Raw genomic sequence first — 15,711 nt, 5'->3', positions numbered from 1 at the left:
TTATTATTTCATTGCCTTCTCTGTGATTTCCAAACTACATTTTTCATGTCTCTCCTGCATTTTCTATACTCCAAGCTTCCTAAAGGATTTTTTTTGGGGGGGATTATCGTAAGCGCTTTTTTTTTGCACTTTGTCTTATCCTGTATTCTTCTGGATAATCAGCGAGCTGTACATTTGGCAGTGACCATATTTTTTTGCTTGTGAACACATACCTACAATGTGCCCAGAATTATATTTTTGAATGCCTCCCACTGACTTTATTCAGTTCACTTTTGCCAGATCTCTGCTTTGTAATGCTGTTTTCTCAGAATTTAAGCTGTTACACATGTTCTGTCTTTTCCTCATTCTATAATGATGCTAAATCTAACCATATTATGATCACGATGTCCAAAATAGTCACCTCTGCTACTTCATTCACCTGCACATCTTCATTTCCTAAGGCAAAATTTATAATTTGCCCTCTCTTGATGAACTTGTTACATGCTGAGTGAAAAGGTTCCCTTGTATGTGTTTTCAGAATTTTGTGCCTTCCTTGTCAATCATGCAGTTTGTATCCCAGTTGATATTTGGATAGTGGAGGTCCCCAAACAAAAAAAATCTGCCTACATATTTGCTTTTGTGTGTGTCTCTCTCTCTCTCTCTCTCTCTCTCTCTCTCTCTCTCTCTCTCTCTCTCTCTCTCTCTCTCTCTCTCTCTCTCTCTCTCTCTCTCTCTCTCTCTCTCTCTCTCTCTCTCTCTCTGTCTGTCTGTGTCTCTCTGTCTCTCTCGCTCTCGCTCTCTCTGCCTGCCTCGCGCCCTCTGCAGTGATACCCTGAAGTAGAGAGATGACTAATCTCCAACAACTATAATCATTTTCCTTCAAGTTAGGTATGAATCAACCCTCACTTCTCAATGAGTCTCGTCATCTTAGGGCTCATTGATACCATACTTAACGTCCTGTTCCCATTTCAGTCCGCAATCAAGAATACAGAAAGCTTTTTAAAAAAAAAAGTAGCCTCTAATGCTTCCACCCTTGTTAGATGCAGTGCCATTTCAAAAATGTGTTTCATCACTCGATATATAATGCACAAAAGACTCCCATCCATTCATAGTTCTTTTACCATTATATAACCTTGCAACCACCATATCACTTCAGGGTATCAAACATAAACAACAGGCCCAAACTATTTTTAGCTGCTTCGTCAATGACCACCTTCCCTCCTATCGATTTCATTTTCAGCAAATTTCCATGCATTCACTCAGTGCTATTCTGCCTGGTAACCCTGCAGACCTCTGGACTCTATATAGAGTTCAATAACTTTAGGGCTTGAGCTTTCCCCTGTCCTTTTTTTCCATTCCTCACAACCAGGCCTTGTTATCAGATAGTCTGCCTTTACATGCCATCATTGATTCGCCACTAACAGTCCTCATTAAAAGTTGTTCAGATCTAGCCAGATCATTATTCACCATTTTGTCTGCCTAACTGCTTTTCTCTCTCTTTAGGCTCTATCCTCACCCTATCTTCTGCATCGGAACTGACGTTTTACGAATTAGCACGGTTCTGAGGAAGGGTCACTTAACTCAAAATGTTAAGACTGATATTTCTCCACCCATGCTGCCAGACTTACTGAGCTTTTCCAGCAATTTCTATTTTTGTCTGATTTATACAATCCACAGTTCTTTTGGTTTTTACTGGGATGATTCTGCCCATTGTCAGCTTTCTGGTCAAAATTTTGTTTTTATTTTTATACATTCGTGGTGTAGTCCATCTGGTCCAGCCACTCAGTTCTTCTAGCATCTTCTCCTTGGTGATAGCCACCATACTCAGCTCTGCTCCATGATTCTTGAATTTTTGGGATAATAAGAGGAAGCTCTTCAGTTATACTTAGCACCAAGAAAGATTGTTATGGCTATTGGAAATCAGTCATCTCGATCCTAGAACATTGCTGCACTATTTTGTTAGGATAGGTATTAGTAAATCAACCTGTTCAGAGAGTGTTATTATACATCTCTGGAGCAGGTCTGTAATAGCTGGACAATATTGATAAGAAAATGTCTATTTTTAACTTCTAAATTTAAGATTTAGATAAAGATACAGATACAGATACGGATACAGAACTTTTGGCTGCCATGGTACCTACACACTATAAATATACAGCATATAGAATCACATTAACAATAGTGTGAAAATCCAGTATAATGCCATTTCACTAACATCTTAAATTGTTCTGGAGTTTGATCAGGATATAAATCCTTATTCCTGAATAAGGGCTCATGTCCAAAACGTTGATTCTCCTGCTCCTTGGATGCTGCCTGACCTGCTGCACTTTTCCAGCAGCACATTTTCAGCTCTGATCTCCAGCATCGGCAGTCCTCACTTTCTCCTTGGTCTAGGATCATCCTGCTGAAACTGCACAGGATGTATTTCAATTTAATGTTCTATGCACAACTGTTAATGTGTCGAAACAATGTTTTCTAAAGTTCTTTTATGTTACTCCACCCATGATTTTACTTAAAATCTAAACTCAAGAAGGCTCTTAGCCTTTTATGTGACAATACTTGGGGGGATTATTTGATCCTTCAACACTTTTTCCAGATAAGTGATGAGGTTAATTGTACATCCATCTCTTATCTACTTGATTTATATCCTAATCAAACTCCAGAACAATTTAAGATGTTAGTGAAACACATTTTCAGGTCAGCAAGCATGCCCAATTTTTAAACCTTGTTTCAATTACAAAGGAAATCTAAAAGAGAGCTCAAGTAATGTACATTACTGTCAATAAAAAAAACTCAAAAGCAGGTGTTAGGATTCCAGAACCTCCTGATTGGGAAAGATTCATATTGGTGCATGTGAACTTCTGGAGCAATAATTCATAAGTTTTCTCTCAGCAAACAGTAATTAAAAATACAGTAAATCAAATGAGTGCATCAGGGACACTGCATGACAGATTTCACAATCGTACAGAGCCAGAATTAATTTCCCTCTATCCATGCCCCCCTCTGTCAGCATCACATATGGCTTATGATTTCTGAGTTCCACCCAGCTAGACTCTGACAGAAGGTCAAAACCCGGGCTGGCATCCAACATTTGAGTCCTGCCCGATTCTTTTATTACATACTGCAATCACAGCCAATGTACGCCATTAATAAGTAGCTGGCCTCCTGAAAATGTAGAGGTCAGTATTTTTCCAAGTTGGAATCAAAACCTTCAAGGCACGCAAACTTATAAAATAATGACATATAACAAAATATTAAAATAATTAGATGGCCAAGGGTACGTTCTTGGGGACATAAGATCACAGAAGTGATCTCCTCTACACTGGGGAGACAGGATGCCAACTCGCAGAACGTTACAGAGAACATCTCTGGGACACACTCACCAAACAGCCCTACCACCCTGTGGCTGATAATTTCAACTCCCCCTCCCACTCTGCTAAGGTCATGCAAGTCGTTCTGGATCTCCTCCACCACCAAATACAAAACACCCAACGCCTTGAGGAAGAATGCCTCATCTTCATCCTGGGACCCTCCAACCACACAGCGTCAATGTCAATTTTACCGGCTTCTTCATCTCCCTTTCTCCCACCTCATACCGCTCCATCCCTCTAACTCAGCACCACCCTCTTGAAGTCTCCTACCTATCTATCTTTATTCCCATCTATCACTGCCCCACCTGCATCTACCTATTGTTTTCCCAGCTACCTCCCACCAACCCCACTCCACCCTCCTATTTAGTTGTCAGCCCCCCCGACATAAACACTACACTTCTGATGAAGGGCTTATACCTGAAATGCCGATTCTCCTGCTCCTCAGATGATGCCTGACCTGCTGTGCTTTTCCAGAGCCACACATTCTGACCCAGAATACTGATGCATTAATAATTGTCCTGACCTGCTACCTTCAATGATCTGGGCACACATACACTGAGGTTCCTCAGTCCCTTCACCCCTTTAGCATTATATTCTATTATTTGGTATGTCTGCTCTTCCTAAAATGTGCATTATCTCATGCTGTTCCTCATTAAACTTCACCTACCACCCATCTACTCACTTCACCAACTTAACTATGTCCTTATGAAGTTCTATTGGGTCCTCCTCACATTTACAATACTTCCAAATTTTGTATCATCCATAAACTTTGAAATAGTCTCCTGCCCACAAAAGCTAGATCATTAATATATATCAGGAAAAGACAAAAAAAACTTATTCCAGCCCAAAAACAATCAAGTTGACTATTACTCTGTTTTCTATCTCTCAGCCAATTCAATACCCATATTATTACTTTTCCTTTTATTCCATACACAATAACCCATATAAGACCACAAGACAAAGGAGCAGAAATTTAGCCATTCAGCCCAGAGTTTGCTTCACCATTCAATCATGGCTGATAACTTTCCCAACCTCATTCTCCTCCTTTCTCCCGGTAAGCCTTGATCCCCTTCATACTCAAAAACAGATCTATCTCTGTCTTAAATATACTTAATGACCTGGCCTCCACAGTCTTCTGTGGTAATGAATTCCATAGATTCACCACGCTCTGGCTGGAAAAGTTTCTCATCTCCATTCTAAAAGGTCTTCCCTTTACTCTCCGGCTGTGCCTTTGGGTCCTAGTCTCTCCTACCAGCGGAAAAATCTTCCCAAAACCCACTCTTGTCCAGGCCGTTCAGTATTCTTCAATTAGCAGCATGTTTCAATTAGATCCCTCCTCATCCCTCTAAACTGTCAAGTATAGACCCAGAGTCCTCAAATATTCCTCGTACGTTAATCTTTTCATTCCTGGAATCGTCCTTGTGAACTTCCTCTGAACACACTCCTAGGCAAGTACGTCCTTCCTGAGATATGGGGTCCAAAACTGTGCACAGTACTCCAAATGTGCTCTGACCAGAGCCTTAGAGCCTCAAGTATAATGCCTGCTTTCATATTCAAAATAATGCCATCATTATATTTGCATTCTTAACTACTGACTCAATCTACAAGTTTATCTGGGCTAGAACTCCCAAGTCCCTTTGCATTTCAGACTTCTAAATTTTCTCCCCGTTTAGAAAATATTGCATGCCTGTATTTTTCCTACCAAAGTGCATGACCCCACACTTTCCCCTGTTGTATTCCTTTTGCCACTGCTTTGCCCACTCTTCTAACCTGCCCAAATCCTTTTGCAGCATCCCTGCCTCCTCAATACTACGTGTCCATTCACCTATCTTTGTATCATCTGTAAACTTAGCCAGAATGCCCTGAGTTCAGGATGAGATCCAAGGTGGCGGCAGTCTGAGTGGTCTGCTGAACTGGGCTTTGTGCTGGGCAAGAAAAAAGTATCACTTTAAGCTCACTGATTATTTGGAGCTGCCGAAATCACCTGAGATACCTTTAAGGCCAGGGTGAAGTCCGGTAAAGGACAGGAGGACAGCAGACAGTGCATTCCCTTAATGCATGAGCAGGAAATCCACCTCCTGGAACGAAGACTGGTGGCAGTGGGGGAAAGGATTGCGGCATCAGAGACCCTGGCAGAGGTATCGGGAGGAAGGACCTGAGTGCTGGAAGACCAGCTTCGAGTCCTTCAGGATCAAATCGATGATCTGGAAAACAAGAATAGAAGGAAAAATGGATTGTGGGCCTCCAGGAGTGCAAGGAAGGCAAAGACCTTGTTGGCTTCCTGCAGGGATGGCTCCTGAAGTTTCTACAGGTAGAGTTGGAGTCGGGCCTGGAAAGCATGGAGCAGGCCCACCGGATCACAACACGCCGGTCCAGGCTGGAACAACGGCCCTGTGCGGTCCTCGTGCAGTTCCTGTATTATAAAGAAAAACAGTTAATAATGGAAACAGCAAGAAGATTGGGAAGGAATTCACAAACCATAATGTATAAAGATTCAAAGATAATGTTCTTTCAAGAGTTTTCAGGATCCCTGGTTAAGAGGAGAAAGGCATTTGATGATATTAAAAAGGAATTAAGGCACCTGAACATCCAATACTCCATAAGGTACCTGGCCATGTTGCATATCACCCATGGGGGGATGGTATATAACTTTGACTCTGCAGAAAAGGCGAAGGACTTTGTGAAGTCTCTGAAATGAATGACCTGAGTTGGGATGGGAGAGGAGGGGGCATTATTGCGGATATTGGTTTGGGGGTTCTTTTTCTTATTACCCCCTTTCTACTTCCCTCTCCTCCTTTTCCCTCTTTTTTTTGTGGTTATTGGTTGTACACGTATAGTTTTGTTGTAAAATTGGAACTATTTTATATATTGGTCGGCTAGGTATTATCTAGGTTTTTTTACTGCTGTCTTTTTGATCTTATATTTGGGATGGCTATATTTGTGGTTAAGACGAGGTGGGGGGGGGGGTATCCATTGTTTCAGAATGTATATAACAAGTTTTCTTTATTTGTGAATTGCCTGGGGCTAGGACATGGCCTCAGCTGGAGAGAGTCAAGATAGCAATAAAGATTGGGAGGGGTGCCCCCTATGGGCAGGGAGGAAGATCTCAAGTGAATTGGGGATTATTTGGGTGTTTGTTTCAGTTAAATGTAGTGTTTTTTTTAGTTGTAATTGTTTTTATAAGAATAGTTTTTAGATCTCATAGAGTTAGTATCTTTGTAACTAGTCACGCCTCAGAATAAGTTCCCTCCTTCTGGGAAACCATGGGCTGTCCTAGATGACCATGGCTAGTGATTTGTTCAGGTGGTGCACCTGGAATATAAAAGGGAACCATTCTCGCATTAAAAGAAAGAAGATCTTGTGTCTCCTGCAGCAGGGCAATAACCACCCTTTCCTTCCTGAGGCTCCACATGTAACTGATAAGGAACATCTGAAACTGCAGCAGGAGGTTATGACAGGGTGTTTTATTTTTCATCCTTCACTTCTAAGAGCAGAGGGGTGGCTCTACTGATAAGAAGGAACCTCCCCTTCCAGGTAATGGATCAGATTAAGGATGATCATGGAAAGTTTATTATTTTGAAAGCCCTAATACATGGAGAAGAATACGGTATTTTGAATGCAAATTGTCCCCCGGCACAACTTCTTAAATTTTTAATTGATACAATGGCAAAATTATTGAATCTTGGGATTTGCCATATGAATATAGGAAGGGATTTCAATCACCTAATCCAAGGTTGACAGAGTGCCAAAAGGCCTGGCAGGTACACCCACACAGTCTAAACAGTTGGTGGACATGTGCGATGAGTTGGGACTAGTGCATGTGTGGAGGTGCCTCCACCCCAATGGAAGAGATTTCACGTTCTAGTCCAACACACACACAAATGTCATACACATATGTTTTTTATGCCAACTGATGGCCTGGACAGAATTTTGGCGTGTAAAATAGGGAATATCGCTGTTTTGGATCATGCACCAGAATGTTTAGATGTTAAAGCTAAGGGTAGTGGAGCGAATGCACATCACTGGCGCATGGATTCATTTTTGTTAGGGGATAGTAAATTTATTGAATATATTACAAGAGAATTTAGGACCTATTGGAACATTAATTCAGGTACGGCTAGTAATCCAGCAATACTTTAGGAGACCACTAAGGCATATTTACAAGGTCTGGTTATTTCATAGGGAGGAGCAACCACGGATGCTAGAGGACCGACTGAAGGCAATTGAGAAAACATATTATAATAAACTGTCATTGGTTAAGCTTCAGTGGGTCACAGCTCTCTAGGCTGTTCTTGGCTCAACACACACAAGTGGCCAAAAAAGAAGTTTCCTTTGCCAAACAAAGACTGTTTGAATTCAGAGATAAGCCTGGGAGATATCTGGCTTATTTGACTAGGAGGAAAAAAGCCTCCCAATCTATTACCTCTGTTAGGGAAAAGGCTGGTACGATTACTTGTAAATTGAAAAAGATCAGTGCTAGGTTTAGGGAATATTTTGAAGCACTATATCAGTTGGATGGGAGCGAACACAGTACAATGGGAATGTGGTCCTTTGAAAATCTGGACTTCCCCAATGTAAGTAAGGATCAGGCTTGCCTTTGGAGTGCATCTCTAACTGTGCAGGAAGCAATAAGACATCTCCAGGCTGGCAAAGCACCGAGGCCAGATAGATTCCCAACTGAATTCTATCAGGAATTCATAAACATGTTAGTGGAACCACTTCTGGGGATGTACAAATATTCTTATACACAGGATTGTCTTCCACCTTCTCTTAGGGAGGCTAATATCTCCCTCATTTAAAAGAAAGGGAAGGACCCCGAAGAAAGGGCTTCATGTAGACCAATCTCAATGTTGAATGTAGATTTCAAAATTTTATTGAAGATGTTGGCTCTGAGATTGGAGAAGGTCTTGCCCCATATTATAAAAGAAGACCAGACAGGTTTTGTTAAGGGCCGCAGTTCCTCTAACAATATTGGGAGAGTACGGAATATAGTACAGGTATGTCAGCAAAGATTGATTCCGGGGTTGGTGGCCTCCTTACATGCAGAAAAGGCCTATGATCGGATACAATGGCCGTATCTATTTGAGGTTCTAGAATTTTTTGGTTTGGAGTGGGGGTGGAGGGTTGCAGTGTGGGGTGGGGTGGGGATCCTTTGCCAGATGGGTAGCAGTACTGTGTAATGATCCTAAGGTGGCAGTTATTACAAAATGGTAATCTTGTAATCTTCAGGGGTGTCCTTCATCACTGCTACTATTTACCTTGGTAGTCTTCAGGGCTGTCCTTCATCACTGCTGCTATTTACCTTGGCGATAGTTTCGGCTAAAGGTTCAATTAGGAGGGATCCTGAAATAGTAGCGCCAAAGGTGGGAATGGGGGAGCATAAGATCACCCTATATGCTGACAATGTCCTTTTATTCTTGGTCGGTCTCAGAATGGACTCCAGCTTTAAGGCATGGGAGGACAAGGGAATTCTATGTTTGGGAGATTTATTCGAGGGAGAGACCTTGGTGTCAATTTAATCAGTTAAGTCAGAAATATGGATTGTCCAATAGGGACTTTTCTGATACTTCCAGGTAAGGGACTATATACAGAGGAAGACCGCGTTCTTGAGCCAGTTTATAAATCAGACGTGGACAAAAGAATACTCCGGTGTACAGGTACTCTTTCACTTAGTACTTTATATTATTTACAAAAAGGTCGCGCCCTGGGGGATATGGAAGGACTTTGTAAGACGTGGAATAGAGAGTCAGGACAGGACATTTTACCGGAGATATGGGAAGACATCTGGGGGATCATAAGGAAAATTTCAGTATGTAACAGGCACAGGCTATGCAATTGAAGATTTTACACAGGGCTCATATGGCGCCAGAGAGTCTAGCTAAGTTTAAAAGAGGATCGTCACCAGAATGTCCCAAATGTAACGTTAGTATAGGCACTCTTACACACTGCTACCGGTTATGTTGTACGATCCAGAGATACTGGAGTGCTATAGTAAGGGAGTTGAAGAACATCCTCGGGATTGAAATTAACATGGATCTAGTAATTCTTCTTTTGGAGTTGCCAAATTTGCCCTCTCTGGGGGAACACGGTAAGATACTGTGTACCATCTTATCCATTGCGCAAGGAAGAACACTCTAGTGTATTAGTCAGAAAAACCACCAGGTTTTGTGGGGTAGCGTAAGCTAGTGATGGAGCATTTCCCCCAAGATTACCTCACAAATATGGTGCACCACAAAATGGAACAGTTTTATAGGACATGGTGGCCCTTTCAAATTATATTGACGCTGACTTATCAGCAATATTGTTAGGGCCGTGGTATAGCTGTGGGAATCTTTATGGGTGCCCGTGGGGCCCTGGGAGGAGGAGATGGAAGGAAAAGAATATGGGTACTATAGATGGTACTCCCAGGGATGGGAGCCTCAGTGGATGTGTGATGAGTAAGATAGAATAAAATAGTGAGATATTATTTAATTTTAGTAATTTGAATGTAGCTTAAACTAGTATTTATTTAAAATATTTTTAGTTTAGTTTTAGTTAGGTAGATATGTTTGTTTTGGTAGAATAGAAGGATGTTTATTAACAATGGTACTATGCTATGGCCTTGTTTTTTGTACAACTTTTCTTTCTGTTTTGATGGTGTTATACTTTTTCTTTATATATAAATGTTTTGTAAAAGATTTTTAAAAGCTTCTCAATAAAAATATTTGTATAAAAAAAGTGCCACGAGCTCCTTCATCTAGATCGTTAATGTATAAAGTGAAAAGTTATGGTCCCAACACCAAACCTTGTGGAACACCACTTTGTCACTGGCCGCCATCCTGAGAAGGACACTTTTATCCCCACTCCCTGCTTTCTATATCTATTGTGTAGCACTGAGTTGAACGTCTTCTGGAATTCCATGTACACCACATCAACAGCATTACCCTCAGCAACCATCCCCATTAGCTCTTCAAAAAAAACCTCCAGCAAGTTAGTTTAGTGCAATTTCTTCTTTGGAAATTCTGGTTTTACCTAATCATTCACCATTTTTCATGTAACTACTAACTCTATACCAAATAATTGTTGATAGAAGCTTCACTGCCACCAAAGAAGTTAAACTGACTTGTCTGTAATTGCTGGTCTTATCCTTACATTCGTTTTGAACAAGAGTGTGATGTTTGCAATTCTCCAGTCTTCTGGCCTATTCAGAGTCTAGGGAAAACTGAAAGGTTGTAGTTAGTGCCCCTATAATTTCCTTGGATGCATCTTATCCAGTCCTGATTTACAAATCAACGATCTATCCAACACTTCATGCTCATCAATTTGAACCTTGATAGTGACAGAGTTTCCTCCTCTATCACCATAGCCTGGGTAGCATCTAACTCTTTGATGCAGACAAGGCAGATACAAAGTTTTTCATTTAATACTTCAACCATAGCCCTTGCTTCCATGTGCCAATCTTCTTTTTGGGTCCCCATTAGCCTTACACTTCCTTTTACCACTCTTTGCTGTTTATATACCTATGGAAGACTTTAGGATTGCCCTTTATGTTGACTACCACACTGTCTCAATTTCTCTTCTCTCCTCTACTATTCTTTTTTCACTTGCCAGCCAAATCCTTTTGGTTCTCAATTGTATTTCCCACACGTCACAAGCACACTTTTCTTCTTTATTTTGATTTCCTTTGTCATCCATGGAGCTCTGGATTTTTTGGTCTTACTTTTCCCTTGAGAGAATATACTTTGATTGTATCTGAACCACCTCATCTTTAAATAAGTAGCCCAGTGCTCCATTATGGCCCAAAAGGGGACATGAAATAGCTTTGGCAAATAGAGTTGAGGAGAATCCAAAGGGTTTTTACAAATACGTTAAGGACAAAAAGATAACTATGGAGAGAATAGAGCCTCTCAATGATCAGCAAGGTGGCCTTTGTGTGGAGCCACAGGAGATGGGGAGATACTAAACGAGTATTTTGCATCAGTATTTACTGTGGAAAAGGACATGGAAGATGTAGAGCCTAGGGAAATAGATGATGACACCCTACCTTATTACAGAGGAGGAAGTGCTGGTGGTCTGGATGTCTTGAAACACAAAAAAATTGATAAATCTCTAGGACCTTAGAACTTTGTGGGAAGCTAAGGAAGTGATTGCTGAGCTTCATATGAGATATTTGTATCATCGATAGTCACGTGAGGTGCCGGAAGACTGGAGGTTGGCTAACATGGTGCCACTGTTTAAGAAAGGTGGTAAGGACAAGCCAGGGAACTATAGACCAGTGAGCCTGACGTCGGTGTGGGCAAGTTGTTGGATCCTGAGGGACAGGATGTATGTGTACTTGGAAAGGCAAGAACTGATTTGGGATAGACGTCATGGCTTTGTGCATGGGAAATCATGTCTCATAAACTTGATTGAGTTTATTGAAGAAGTAACAAGATTGATGAGGGCAGAACGGTGGACATGATCTACTAGATGTTTGACAAGATTCCCCATGGGAGACTGACTAGCCATTTGGATACAAAACTGGCTCAAAGGTAGAAGACAGGGTGATAGTGGTGGTGGTGGAGGGTTGTTTTTCAGACTGGAGGCCTGTGACCAGTGGAGTGCCTCCAGGATCGATGCTCTTATATATCTCTTAGATATATGATTTGGATGTGAGCATAAGAGGTATAGTTAGTAAGTTTGCAGATGACACTAAAATTGGAGGTGTAGTGGACAGGGAAGAAGGTTATCTCAGATTACAACAGATTGTGATTAAATGGGCCAATGGGTTGAGAAGTGGCAGATGGAGTTTAATTTAGATAAAGGAGGTGCTGCATTTTGGGAAAGCAAGTCTTAGCAGGACTTATACACTTAATGGTAGTGTTGTTGAGTAAAGAGACCTTGGCGTGCAGGTTCATAGCTCTTTGAACGTAGAGTCGCAAGTAGATAGGATATGGAAGAAGGTGTTTGGGTATGCTTTCGTTTATTTGTCAGTATTGAGAACAGGAGTTGGGAGGTTATGTTGCAACTGTACAGGACATTGGTTAGGCCAATATTGGAATATTGCATGCAATTCTGATCTCCTTCCTATCAGAAAGATGTTGTGAAACTTGAAAGGGTTCAGAAAAGATTTACAAGGATGTTGCCAGGGTTGGCCTGGACTGTCAGAGGCTGAGGGTGACCTTATGGAGGTTTATAAAATCATGAGGGGCATAGATGGGGTAAATAGACAAAGTCTTTTCTCTGGGGTGGGGGAGTCCAGAATTTGAAGGCAAAGGTTTAGGGTGAGAGGGGAAAGATATAAAAGAGACCTAAAGGGCAACATTTCATGCAGAGGGTGGTACATATATAGAATGCAGTGCCAGAGGAAGTGGTGGAGGCTAGGACAATTGCAATATTTAAAAGGCTTCAGGACGGGTATATGAATAGGAAGGGTTTGGAGGGATATGAGCCAGGTGCTGGCAGGTGGGACTAAATTGGGTTGGGATATCTGGTAGGCATGGACGGGTTGGACCACAGGATCTGTTTCCATGCTGTGCATCTCTATGATTCTGTGAATCTAATAATGGTCTCGAAATGAATCAGGTAATTCCAAAGAAATGAGGGCAATGCTGACTGGAATGGACTGGGAATGTGTTTTGCAGCAAAGATGGTTGAGGAACAATTGCAGACATTTAAGAAATTAGTTCAAGGCTTACAGCAAAGACATTATCCAGTGAGGGAGGAGGATTTGTGGAAAGGAATAGTGCAGTTTTTGGAAGAAATGATTAATTGAGAAACAATATTATGTTGTCTCTTTCACATTTCTAAAGTAATATAAGTAAGCAAAATAGGAAAAGGGAAACAAAATTAGCATAAGGAAGGTAAACATATAGTATTCTTACATGAGACCTGTTACCAGCGGTGTTCCAAAGGGATTGGTGCTGTGCCCACTTTTGTTTGTCAATTATATAAATGATTTTGATGAGAATATTGAAAACATGGTTAGTAAGTTTGCAAATGATGCCAAAATTGGTGGTAGAGTGGGTAGTGAAAATTTATCCAAGATTACAAAGAGATCTTGATCAATTGGATCAATGAGGTAAGGAGTAGCTGATGGAATTTAATTTGGATAAATGAAAGAGATTGCATATAGGCAAGTTGAATGGCAGGTGCTTTTTCCTTAGGGTGGGGGATTAAGACTAGAGGACATATTTTAAGATGAGAAGATTTTAAAAAGATGAGGGTCATTTTTTTTCTTCACATGGAATGATAATGTTGATGAGTGGATTTATTCACTCTATTCACCTGCCTATTGCCTCCTATTCATCTTAACCATACTGGAATGAACTTAGAGGAAATGGTGGATGCAAGTAGAGTTACAACATTTAAAAGATATTTGGATAAATTCATGAATAGATATTTAGAGGGATATGAGCTGAGTGTGGGCAGGTGGACTAGTCTAATTTGAGATTATTGTTGGTTTGACTGGCTGGACTGAAGGGTCTATTTCCATTCTGTTTAACTCTTTTAGCATTTTTTTTTCCCAAAAGGGAGGAACTAGGGGACTTAAGGGAAGTCATGGCAGCAGATCTCACAGCTATGATATGTTCCTCCTGTACAGTGTGGAAAATCATAGAAACTTCAACTGACTCTGGTGACCACATGCAGGAAGTGTAAAACAAAAACAGAAATTGCTGGACAAATGCAGTAGATCTGGCAGCATTTTGGAAAGAAAGCAAAGTTAACATTTCTGGTCCAGTGACCTTTCTTTACAACAGAGGTGTTTCCAGTTGCAAATATTGGCTAACCACAATTTGGAGTATGAATTCATTGTGGAGCATCTGCAATACTGAATATGTTGTGGGTAGCACATTCAATGAGGTGGTCTCACCACAGGTGATGGCTGAGCAGAAAGGGTAGAGGAAAATTTGTCCAGAAGTTCCTCAGCCCCCACCCCCCTTTTTTAATCAGGTATACCATTTTGAATATTGTTAGGGATGACGACTCCAGGGGAAGACAGTGAGAGCCAAAGTCATGGCACTATGGGTGTGTTTCTTGCCCAAGAGGGGAGGAAAAAGAAAAGTAAGACGATAGTAGTAGATTAAACTGTAAAGGGACTAGACAAGTGTTTTTGCAGCCACAAAGACACTAGCCTCCCCAGTAGCAATGTCAGGGTTATCACCAAATGGCTAAAGGGCATTCTGAAAGAGGAGGGCAATTAGAAAAGAATAAAGTATTGTTCTTTACCAACAATAAAGGCTGAAAAAGAGTTGTAATCTCTGTACTACGCCCAATGCCCTGCTATAGTGTACAAAAATAAATTAGTCCAGATGAATGCGTTACTGGAGAGATGTTGCAGGAAGGAGGGCTTTACATTGCTGGGTCATTGGGACTGTTTGTTCGGGCCAGCATGTTCAATAACGATAAACGGCAGCATCACCAAAGCAACAAACACCGGATAGAGGAATATACAGGATTGGATAAAGAGAACCAGGGACGCTTAGGATAAATACCAAGAGCCGAAACAGTAGAAGGAGAAACTTAAAAAGGAAATCAGGACAGCAAAAAAGTTTTCCTTTTTTTAATCTGCAATTTTACAAGCTGTTATTTTACAAGTACTTACAGTAAAAAGATAACTAGGGAAAAAGTAAGTCCCAAATTAATACTTCATTCACTAGTGAGAAGTACAAAATTGATACAGAATTCAGGGAATATGACTATAACAAGGATGAAAGAAATTAGCATAGACAGAGGCAGTGTTCTGGTGGTCTGGCAGGCTTAAAAGAACTCCCCAGGGCTGGATGAAATGCATCCTAGATTGTTGAGGCAAAGGAGGAAATAGCCGAGCTGCTGGCAATAACTTTCAAATCCTCTCTAGTCACAGAAGGTTCCAGAGAATTGCCAGTGTGGTACCATCACTCAAGAAGGAAGGGGAAAAATCAGAAAACTACAAGTCAGTCACTCTAGCCTCAGTGGTCAGGAGACTATTAGAAGCAACGCCCAAGAACAGAATTAATTTGTACTTGGTGAGGCAGGGATTAGTCAAAAATAGTCAGCATTATTCTGTTAAAGGGAAGATCATGTCTGACCAACGTGATTGAATTTTTCTGAGACAACCAAGTGAATACATTAGTGTAATGTATATGATCGAAGAACCCATGGAATCTAAGGAAATTTGGCTAACTGGATCCAGAATTGACCAAGTGGCAGAGAGTGATGGTCAAGGGCTATTTTGTAATTGAAAGCCAGTGTCCAGTGAAGTTCCACACGACTCACTACTGGTGGTATATAGAAATAATTTTGACTTGAACGGGTCTTGTTTAGCTTAGTTGCCGGACAGCTGATTTGTGATGCAGTGATGCCAGCAGCATGAGCTCAATTCCTGCACTGACTGAGGTTACCATTTTAATCAAATATAGGC

This window comes from Hemiscyllium ocellatum, chromosome 6 (genome assembly GCF_020745735.1).
Source record: "Hemiscyllium ocellatum isolate sHemOce1 chromosome 6, sHemOce1.pat.X.cur, whole genome shotgun sequence".
Taxonomy (NCBI): domain Eukaryota; kingdom Metazoa; phylum Chordata; class Chondrichthyes; order Orectolobiformes; family Hemiscylliidae; genus Hemiscyllium; species Hemiscyllium ocellatum.
This window is presented reverse-complemented; position numbering follows the sequence as displayed.